Raw genomic sequence first — 10,470 nt, forward strand, 5'->3', positions numbered from 1 at the left:
ATGAAACGTCATATAGAGGTGTAAATAGTTTGAGACTAGTAAAATAAAATCCTTAAAGAGAATTAGAGACGCTAAAAAGAGTAAGCCACACAGGATGAAAAGGAATTTAGACAAAATTAAACACAGGAAAAGATAGAAGTTTAGAAGACAATAATAGATAAATACATGCACATAGAAAATTAAGTTTCTGAAGGGGAAAAGAGAAAAATAGATAATGTTTTTTAAAATGCATAGAGGCTAAAGAAGATAAGAAACTGAACACAGCCATAGAAATACTGAGTTCAGTTTTTTTTATTTTAAGTCTCCTAGAAAGGAGAGAGAAAACAACAAAGTTTCCAAAGGAATGAGAGAGAAAGAGATAAAGCAAAGTTTCCAAAGGAAGGGGAGAGTTAAGGAGATTAAAAAGGAAGCACTTTCCATGTTAAAAGGTGGAAAACACTAGAGGAGGTGTTCAGACTCCATAGAGTTTTCCTTTTGATTGTCAGCATAAAAATAATTATATGATCGGTAATGATTGCGATTTTATGTCCTCTTTGAGTGAGATCAGAATAAAACAGACTTAGACCGAGAAGATTAGGTGCTGGAATGGAGAGAGCAGAAATCAGAGGACTCCGTACATCGGAATAAGGAGTCTTCAGATGAGTCTGATCGGAGCCTGCAAAGGCAGCAGAAAAAAAGCCACCAAAACTTGAAAAATTAGCATGACAACCCACAGAGATGCTGAGTTAAGAATCCAGATTCTGTTTAGTGAAGTAACCCTAGAGCAACGATACACAGCTCATGTGTTTTGTTTTTGTAGATCTTGAAAAGTTAAGATACGCTCATGTGCTAATCCATCACGTAATTGTTCCACGTTGGGAGTCCTAAGGGACTTCTTTCTGCCTTGAGTTCTGAAAGGAAAAGGTCCGAGATTTCATTAGAGATGGTGACGCCTTTGCAGGTTAACACCAGTGACACTTCGACATACATATCCATTAGAGTGCGGCAACATTTTAGACATTATAACATAAAACATGTCACGATCTGACAGGATTAGTCACTGTAGGGAGGTCTAACCATGCTTTATTTTATTTGAAATTCTCATAATTTTAATGGTCAATAACCTCTGATTGGCTTCTGAATTGTATAGTTAAATGACATTCTTAAGGACACCCCACAGCAAGTTTACACCCCTCAGAAAGTAGCTTCGGTTCCCATTCATACTGCATTGCCCAGTCAGACTTCCACATCCCGGGCTATAGAAACAGATGTCCAAGTGTACTGAGCTGGATAAACCCCTAGCACCCATGATCTGTTATTTAGCTTAAAAAGAATAGCAGATATTAAAGCAAGCACTTCCCCAGGCTCCTTTGCTTCATAGAGAAAACCCAGTGTGGCTGTAGGGATCCGAGTCCTGTGGGCCCTGCGGTTCTGCTTCCTGACCCACGCTCCTGCAGTCCTACTGCTTCCTGACCCACGCTCCTGCAGTCCTACTGCTTCCTGACCCACGCTCCTGCAGTCCTACGGCGCAGGCGCAGAGCTCATAAACCTTTACACAGCACACCAGGGCGGCTGGGGCTCTTGTGCCCTGCAGTCTCTTTCTGCCAGGTGGTCCTCCCGAACCAGCACCGCTGGTGTGGAGGAGGTGAGCGTGTGCTGAGGCAGGCTGGACCATTTATAAACATCATACTCCACCTGATAAATGCAGCAAGGATCAAACTGTCAGGAGATCCCATAGAGGGTACAGCAGGCCAGGCTCAGCACACCAGCAGGCAGGGAGATGTAGTGGGAGTGACCCAGGGGTAGTGCCAATGGGGTGAAGAGGCAGGCAGTACCTGCTAACACGGCCATCTTGTGCAAGCAATTGCCTACGCTGATCCAGCGTGCTGGACCATTTCTAATTTGGGTGGGCTCTATCACAATGTACTTGTACTGGGCTTCCAGAGCCTGCTCCAGCCCGTACTCACACTGGCCCTGGGCATTCTCCGCTCTGTAGATTTCATGCACAATGTAGCGGTCTGTAGCTGACAGGCTAACCCTCTCTTAGAAGCTATGGCTGCTCAGAATCAGGAGCCTCCTTTCCCATGGGGCTATCTGAGAGAAAGAGATGCTTAGTAAACATAAAAGGGGTAACAAAGATCCCCCAGAGACAGGTCACATAGCACTTTATTAGCTTTAAAATTTTAAATGCTAAGGAACAAAAAACAACAGCAGCTGAGAGAGACACTGGATTATTGGGGGGAAACCTGCTGAAATAAACCAACCTGGGTATATTAGGGATGTCTGAACCCCAGAGGGAAATGTGTTGCGTTCAGGAAGAGGTTTTGTCTGTGTTTCAAAAGGTGAAGGAAAGCTATGGACTCCATCCAAATTAATAAACATCAGATTTGACTGGAGAGCCCCCTGAAGATCCTGGCTGAAGTCAGGAAGAAGAAAGTCAAGAAGACCAACAAAACAGGTAAAGTATGTGCTGATCCCCTACACGGGAGCAGCTCTAAGACTGGCTGGACCGTGAAAACGTCTCTAGCCAGGACTTCAGCCAAGCATGGCCGATAAATTGTGTTGTCTACAGAATCCTCAGGGTATATCATGCCATCCTTTCAAATGGTGTGGGTGAAAATTTATACTATAGTTTGATCTACAATCCGAACTAACTTATGAAGAAAGACAGATGCCTTACCCCCCCACAAAAAAAGAAAAGAAAATAACAGATCAGAAAATCATCTTTAACTGATCTACATTCCATACATGCTTTAATGCAGAAATGTGTATTGCCTGTGGAAGTGTACATGTTTACAGACACCCATGAAGTTAAAATGGCCCTGACAAGATTCACCTTGAAGATACTGCAAAAGAAGCTGAGATGCTGAGGCATATTTATTCCACCATCCTGCCTCACCCTACCTCAGGCTGCCTCAATGAATGCTGTTTACTCAAAAATCTGGGGCATTTTCAAAATGGCTAGCCGGATTGTCCAGCACCACAGACTGTCCCAGCCAGTACTTCACAACGCACAGAGACTGAATGGCAAATGGGTAGCTGGCTTTCCTGACTGGCCAATACCCCACTCTTCACTAGACCCCAAAAGAAAACAATGCCTTCAGGCAGCAGAGGAAGAGAGTGACACACGGTTCGCAAAAAGCGGGGCCGATGACTTGTGGTTGTTCGGTGGGTGAACTGTTAATGGTCTTGGTCACGGAGGAAACAAAGTAGGGGTTTAGATTCAGGGATCTCTCTTTCTCTTTCTTTTTTCTCTATCCTTCCTTTTCTCCTATCTGATGCTTAAGTGATGGTGGAGACAGGATAAAAGGAAAAGAGGGAGATGGGAATTATAAGGGTAGATTATTGAATCTACTTTTAAATTGCTAAGAGCATTAGCAAGCCAAATATTTAACACTTGGTATGGACTTGTTATATTAATACAGATTTAAGATTATATTTTGTTGGGCTAGAGAGATGACTGCTCTTCCAGAGGTCCTGAGTTCAATTCCCAGTAACCACATGGTGGCTCACAACCATCTGTAATGGGTGGGATCCAGGCCCTCTTCTGGTGTGTCTGAGACAGCTGCAGTGTACTCATATGTAATAAATAAATCTTTTTAAAGATTATATTTTTTATAATATACTGTATATATGCTTCAACTCTTGTTTAAGGTGTTGTACCTACATCACAACTCATTTAAAAAGGTAAGCTTTAGTACCTCTGAAAGCTGCTACTGCAAACCGTTTATGACAATTAAGAAATGCAAGTGAGTAGTTAGTCAATTGAACTTATTGGTCATGTTAGATAGTAGTTTAGTCAGTTTTAGAAATAAGCTCTGTTTAGCTTCCTATAGATGTTTTCAGCATTAATCTGGTCATGCAGACAAGCAATTCAGATATACTATAGGTAGATGGTCTTCAAAAACCTCAGAGAGCTACAGGATATGGCATTTCAAAATGTTTTTAATAAAAGGCTTTTCACGCCAGTGAGACAGGTCAGCCCCTGGCAGCACCCCCATTCCACTTCAAAGAGGATGATGAGCATGAAGGATCCCCCACATGGAGTTTGCTTCAAATGTGGGAGCTGCCTTTCTACCACTGGGCAGAAGCCCACCCTTGCCTCAACTGCAGACAGCATGCTGTCCAAACTGTGAACAAGAAGTCAACCGCTGAGCTTTGCCAAGACAAGGTAGGCAAGTCTTCGATATTCCTGCTTCACAGAAACATCTGTCAGATATTCTGAGCCAGAAGACTGAAGATGACCCAGCATTAGCACAGAGGAACCCCAGGGGACTGACCAGGCCACCAGCAACCCCTGTCACGTCTATAGTTTTGGAAGCTGCTTGCTCTGCACTTTCTGTTTAGTCAGGTAACATTTTTCCTTCTCGGGTCTCTGATGGGGATCAAAGACTAGATAGTTAGAGTCTCACGGTTACATTTAAGTAGTTTAGGATTTAAGAAAATGATTTAAGGTCTAAGAAGTTGTTTTAAGGTTGGTAATGCAAGTTATGATAGAAAATGATTTAGACACAGAACTTTGGACAGATTGGTTGGATTTAAAAAAAGCACTTTAATCAACATTGCCAAATGCATATAGTTTTCATGATTGTTCTTATTATATATAGTTTATTGATGTTAGAGGAAGAGCCTTTTATTGGACTAAAGGAAGAGTTGTAGGAATAATTGCTTGTCAATAAAAAGCCTGTGGTCTATAGGAAAGGGTAGAATAGAGAGGGTGGGCACACAGCAGGGCGGGGTGGTGACTCTGGCAAAGAGTCAGGCACAGGAGAATGTCCCATCCAGACTCGGAGGATCTCAGACGTATGGAATTGAGGAGAGCCACTCGGCAGACAGAAGTGGGTTGGTATCAGTTACGAGCTACATGGGGAAATAGCCTAACTTAGCCTCTGAGTCATTATTCAGGAACTGTGGCAGAGGCGGAAAACCCCGTGGCTACACCTTGGTCTTCAGTAGCCTAATAATGGCCCAGTAACGCCTACAAGCAAGTCTCAAAGAAAAAAACAGCTTTAGCAAAAGAAAATCAACATCGATTAAGGGACACAGCAAAATCCAGCACCAGGCATGATGTCCAGTCAAAAGTGGCCCAGAATGCAAAGGCGCAGTGAAAAAAATACATAAATAACTTTCTATGTAGTGTATGCATGTGAGAAAGTGAAACTACTGAATTATTACTGTGCCCGCTAAGCTTCCAGATGAATGAGACTCAGACTCTGATTTATTTTTTTGGCTTTGTGCAGTTACTGGGGGATTGCCCCTCATCTATATTTCTATTCGCTAGACTGTTCATTTCCAGCTGTGTTCCTCAAATACTTGCTGTTTGAGTCTTCCTGGGTTCTTCTGCTGCAGCTGTCTGTCCCGGGGGTGGGGGACATTTCACTTAGGCATATACTCCTGTTCCATCTCCTCTAAATGGAGATGCCTGTTCTCTCCATCTTCCTCTTCCTTCACACTCCTTTCTCCTCCTCCTCCTCTTCCTCCTTATCCTGCCTCCTCATGGTTCCTACCTCTGACTGCCCTCCCCAGCCCTATAACTGCAACTCTGCCCCTTTCTATTCCCCCCTAATAATTGGCTACAGCCACCTTTGTTTAACCAATGGTTTTTAATTGGGGCAAAGTTCACATAGCATCATTTGATGTATGTGAGGATCTGCTCTTTGAGAATAAACGGATCTCGAGGGTCAGTGTTTAGCATTTGAAGACATAGCAGCACTAGACCGAGCCCCAGCATTTGCTGGTTTTGTTCTGAATGGGAAGGTCAGCCTCCAGGATTTCCTGCTGCCTCAATTTTGGTTCTTTGTGCTCTTGGGGAACTGGGCACCAGTGTATTAAGCAGGAGCCAGAGTTTAGTTTTCAGTAGATAAAGGAAGTAGAAGTGGGGAGTGTGCCCTTCCTGGGTGGTGAACAGACGGAGCCACATGCCAGCAGAGAAGCTCCATGACCAACAAGCCTCCCGTTGCTGCTGCCTGTGCCTTTTCCTGCACTGGACTCGGTGGGCCTCCCTCCCTAGCCACACCTCAGGTTGTCACAATCAGATGCACTGGTTGCAGGAATGTATATGGTGATGTAAGTGAAAGTCTAACACCCACAAATCGAGAAGTTTATAAAGGGCAAAGCGCACCTGTGTGCTCCCCAAGAAGGGCGCCATCAGGAGCCAGCTGGAACTTGCTTTGTGGCTTTTCGCAGAGCTCTAACGTTTGTCCTGTCTGGTCAGCTCGGGTACCTCTTACCGATGAAGCCTTCTTCATTTCCCCACGTCCCCAACCTTGTCGTTTAACCCGACATTTGTTTTAGCTGTAACTAAATTTTTAGCTGTAACGACATTTTCCTATATTGGAGACATGACATGAGAGGTATTCCAAACGAACCACAGAAGGAGAGAATACAGCATTCATAGTTTGTGTGATAAACACCAAGAAATCCAACTGAAGCCCGGACATGGTGGCACATGTCTTTAATCTTAGCCCTTGGGGAGCAGAGGTAGGTGAATCTCTTGAATTCAAGGCTAGTCTGGTCTAAGTAAGTTCCAGAATATTCAGGCCTACACAGAGAAACCCTGTCTCAATCAATCAATCAATCAATCAATCAATCAATATCAATAAATAAATAAGAAAGATCCAACTAATAAGGGCCACCGTTCCAGAAAAGGCAAGACAAAAAAATGTTCAAAGGAATAATGACAAAATAGTTCCTAAGTATGATGAAAACTATAAGGCCAGAGTCTAATAACTCAGCCGAGAAAAATACAAATGAAAACACCGAGAAACCTTTGAGGTGGTCCCTGTCACTTGCCGTGACACCCGATGACAACGTGAGGGAGAAAGGTTGGTTTGGACTCTGATTTTCTCAAGTTTTCGCTCAAAGTCAAGAACACAGAAGAGCCTGGGTTTGATCCTCTGCTTTGCTAAAAAGAAAAAGCAAGGCTCAGTCACGGTTAGCTGTGTTCATTGCTTTGGGGTCATTGCATTTGAGGCCAAACAGAGCATCAGAACTGTGGAAGCTTGTGGGAAAGGAGGCTGCTCACCTCCCAGCAGGCAGAGGAAGGAAGGAGATAAGTCTGAGGAAAGATTCATACTCCAGGACTACACGCCGGTGGCCTACATCTGCCAACTAGGCCCCATCTCCAGAAGCTTCTAGCACCTCTCAATAATACCATCAAATTGTGACCATAACAAAAGATTAACCATATACCATAAAGTCAGATTTGGTGGTTCAAACCTGTCACCCAGAAACATGAGACAGAAGCATGAGGTTCATGATTTCAGGGTGACATACTCAAACCCAGTCTCAAAAACAAAAGGCGGTTGGGTGTGATGGCACACATCTTTAATCCTAGCTTTGCAGAGGGAGAAGCAGGAAGATCTCTGTGAGTTCAAGGCCAGCCTGGTCCTATAGAGTGAGTTCCGGGCCAGCTAGAGCTACAAACAGAAAGGCTCCAACAGAGAGGCTACAGGGGCAATGCTGCCCAAGACCTTTGGCATTCACCACACAAACTCCATATTGCAGATGGCAGAGCTGGAGCTACAGCGTTTAAATGTTTGCCCTCTGAGTCTGGGTCATGCTTTGACCCTGTGCTCTCATTTCCTCCCTTGTCATGGTAATGTCTACGCAATGCCATGTACGCTGGAAGTATGTAACATGCTTTTTCATTTTACAAGGGTTCACGAGAATCTGCCGTGGGTCTCAGAAGAGACTTTGAACTTTTTTTTTTTTTAATATCTGGACTGCTAAGGCTATGGGGTATCATAGGGATTCTGGCTTCTTAAAAAATAAACACAGAAATATTATAAGAATATGTTTTCATTTTAATCCATTGTGTGCGAATGTGGGGCTGCTTCAGATTGTCCGTAACGGGTGACTGTGATTTGCCTTGTGCTCTAGCAGAGGCGTGGTTTTGCCAGCTGCAGATAGTTTCTGTGAGTGTGTGACATTTGGAATTCTGGGAATTTTTCAGAGGGTCTAATTGTGGTAGAGACACAGTAGGCATTGTTGGTGGTCGTTGGGGGTGGGTGAGTGAGTGCAGTTTGTTAGTACTCATGCCCCCCCCATTCTTCTTTCTCTCCTATTGAATGATAAGGGGTGAAACCAGGGTACAAAGGGCAAGAAAGAGAAGAACTCAGGCTTGGAGAGATGGCTCAGTGGTTAAGAACACTGACTGCTCATTCAGAGGTCCTGAGTTCAATTCCCAGCAACCACATGGTGGCTCACAACCATCTGTAATGGGTTCTGATGCCCTCTTCTGGTGTGTCTGAGGACAGCTATGGTATATTTACATACATACAATAAATAATTCTTTTTTGTATAAAAAGAAGAAGAACCCACAGAGTTCTGTGTAGACCAGACAATGGGGACTTAAGCTGAGGAGATGGCTCAGCAGTTCTGAACATTTGCTGCTTTTCCAGAAAGCTGGGGTTCAGTTTCCACCACCCACCTAGAGGCTCAGAATTATCTGTAAACTCCAATTCCTCTTCTGACCTCTGAGGTCACTGATGTGTGTGGTGCACACATTTGTACTTGTAAAAGCAAAAGATTATGGGAGAGTCTTAGGGACAGAGTAAATGAATTCTGTACTGGAAGGTGGCTATGACCCTTTATGGGTGACAAACAGTCTGGTGATTTAAACGGGAAGTATCGCCAAAGGCTCATATGTTGAAGGCTTAGCCCAGGGGAAAGCACAAGAGTTAATTTCACCAGCGAGTAAATCCACTAGTAAGTGTACTTACTGTGGATTGTACTGGGCAGGCTACTAGAGGGTGTGACTTGTTTGGAGACCACTGGTTGCATCTGAAGGATGGATGTTGCTGCCCCCTCCTGGCTGCAGGAGGCGGGCATAACAGGCCCTGTGCTGTGGTGTTTTATCTCATCACAGACCCAGAGACACAGCCAGTGACTGTGGACTGGAACCCTAGAAACCAGGAACTAGACCCTCAACAAATCTTCTCCTCTCCTAGACGGTCTTTTCAGATATGTGGTCACAATGACAAGAGATGTCTAACATGGGGTTTGGGGAAATAGTTTGCTCCCTAAAATGTTTACTACACAAGCATGGGGACCTAAAAACAACCTAGAGCCTTGTCTTAGTTAGGACTTGACTGCTGTGAACAGACACCATGACCCAGGCAAGTCTTATAAGGACAACATCTAATTGGGGCTGGCTGACAGGTTCAGAAGTTCAGTCCATTATCATCAAGGTGGGAACATGGCAGCATCCAGGCAGGAATGGTGCAGGAGGAGCTGAGAGTTCTACATCTTCATCTGAAGGCTGCTAGCAGAATACTGGCTTCCAGGTAGTTAGGATAAGGGTCTTAAAGTCCACACTAAAGTGACACACCCACGCCAACAGGGCCGCACCTTCTAACCATGCCACTCCCTGGGCAGAGCATACACAAACCACCAGAAGCTTACATAAAAATCCAGTGCGACGACTTGTAATCCCCGGGCTGGGTGATACAGACAGGATCGCTAGTTAGCCAGCCTAGAGTAACCAAAGAGGTCCAGGCCTTCCAGAGACACTGTCTCAAAAAGACACAGTAGACCTGTGTGCCTGAGGAACCACGGTTGGGTCTGATCTATATAGCCTCAGCATGGGTGCCTGTATGTACAAAGTGTCTAACACAAGAGTCGACATCACCCCAGGAAGAGAGAGAAGGTGGTAAAGAGAGAAGGCAGGGCAGGCTCAGACCGTCAGTACTGTTCTGTGTCCAAAGTGCAACTCCCGATGCCAAGACAACCCTTCTAGACCTATTGGTATTAAAAAATGAAAACTGCTTGTTTTAAAACGAAAATACTATATAATGCCCAAACCATTGGACATATAAGATAAAGAAAGTGCTAAAATTTTTTTCATTGATTTCAACAACAAAAAAGAAAAAAGGCATCAAGGAGGCTGGGGTGTGGCTAAGGAGGATGGGGGTGTGGCTAAGGCTGGGGGTGTGGCTAAGGAGGCAGGGGTGTGGCTAAGGAGGCTTGGGGTGTGGCTAAAGAGTCTGGGGTGTGGCTTTGTCTGTAGACTGCTTGCCTAGCACTTGCAAAACAGCTTCGAGGTGCTTGTTGTTGTAGCGCTCTGGAGGTGGGGGCAGAAGAATCAGAAGTTCAAGGTGATTTTCAGCTACATAGGCAGTTCTGCAGCCAATCTGGGCTATATGAGACCCTGTCCTCAACAAAACAACAAACAAAGACCCCACCTTCTGTTTCTTATTTTAAGCAGCACGGAAAAGCATAGAAAATGAAGCTCATGACACGTGTTAGAGCCCAGTGAACGAAGACGCATCCGTCCAGGAAGAATATGCACAGCAATGATCCTGAGATAACCAGGGAGCTGGAAGCTTCCTCAGCGATTTCACAGCCTCCATCAGGGGTCAACACATAGCTCACAGGTCCGTGTGACACTAGTGTGAATCAGCCAATGGCATTGCCCATCCTGTGAAAGTGCATTTGTGTGTGTGTGTGTGTGAGAGAGAGAGAGAGAGAGAAAGAGAGAGAGAGAGAGAG

The 10,470-nt window shown here is 44.7% G+C and overlaps 1 pseudogene across 1 annotated transcript in view; it reads right to left on the reverse strand.

Annotated features, from left to right (window-relative positions):
- Positions 1-1,438: 1,438 nt before the first annotated feature.
- The window catches only part of LOC308418039 (transmembrane protein 11, mitochondrial-like), a 444,261-nt pseudogene continuing 435,229 nt past the window's right edge, over positions 1,439-10,470 (reverse strand). Inside the window, exon 3 of the transcript in view lies at positions 1,439-2,021. The product of the transcript in view is annotated as a transmembrane protein 11, mitochondrial-like (transcript). The remainder of the gene's footprint in view (positions 2,022-10,470) is intronic.

The sequence above is a fragment of the Micromys minutus genome (assembly GCF_963924665.1).
Source record: "Micromys minutus genome assembly, chromosome: 1".
In the NCBI taxonomy this organism is placed as follows: domain Eukaryota; kingdom Metazoa; phylum Chordata; class Mammalia; order Rodentia; family Muridae; genus Micromys; species Micromys minutus.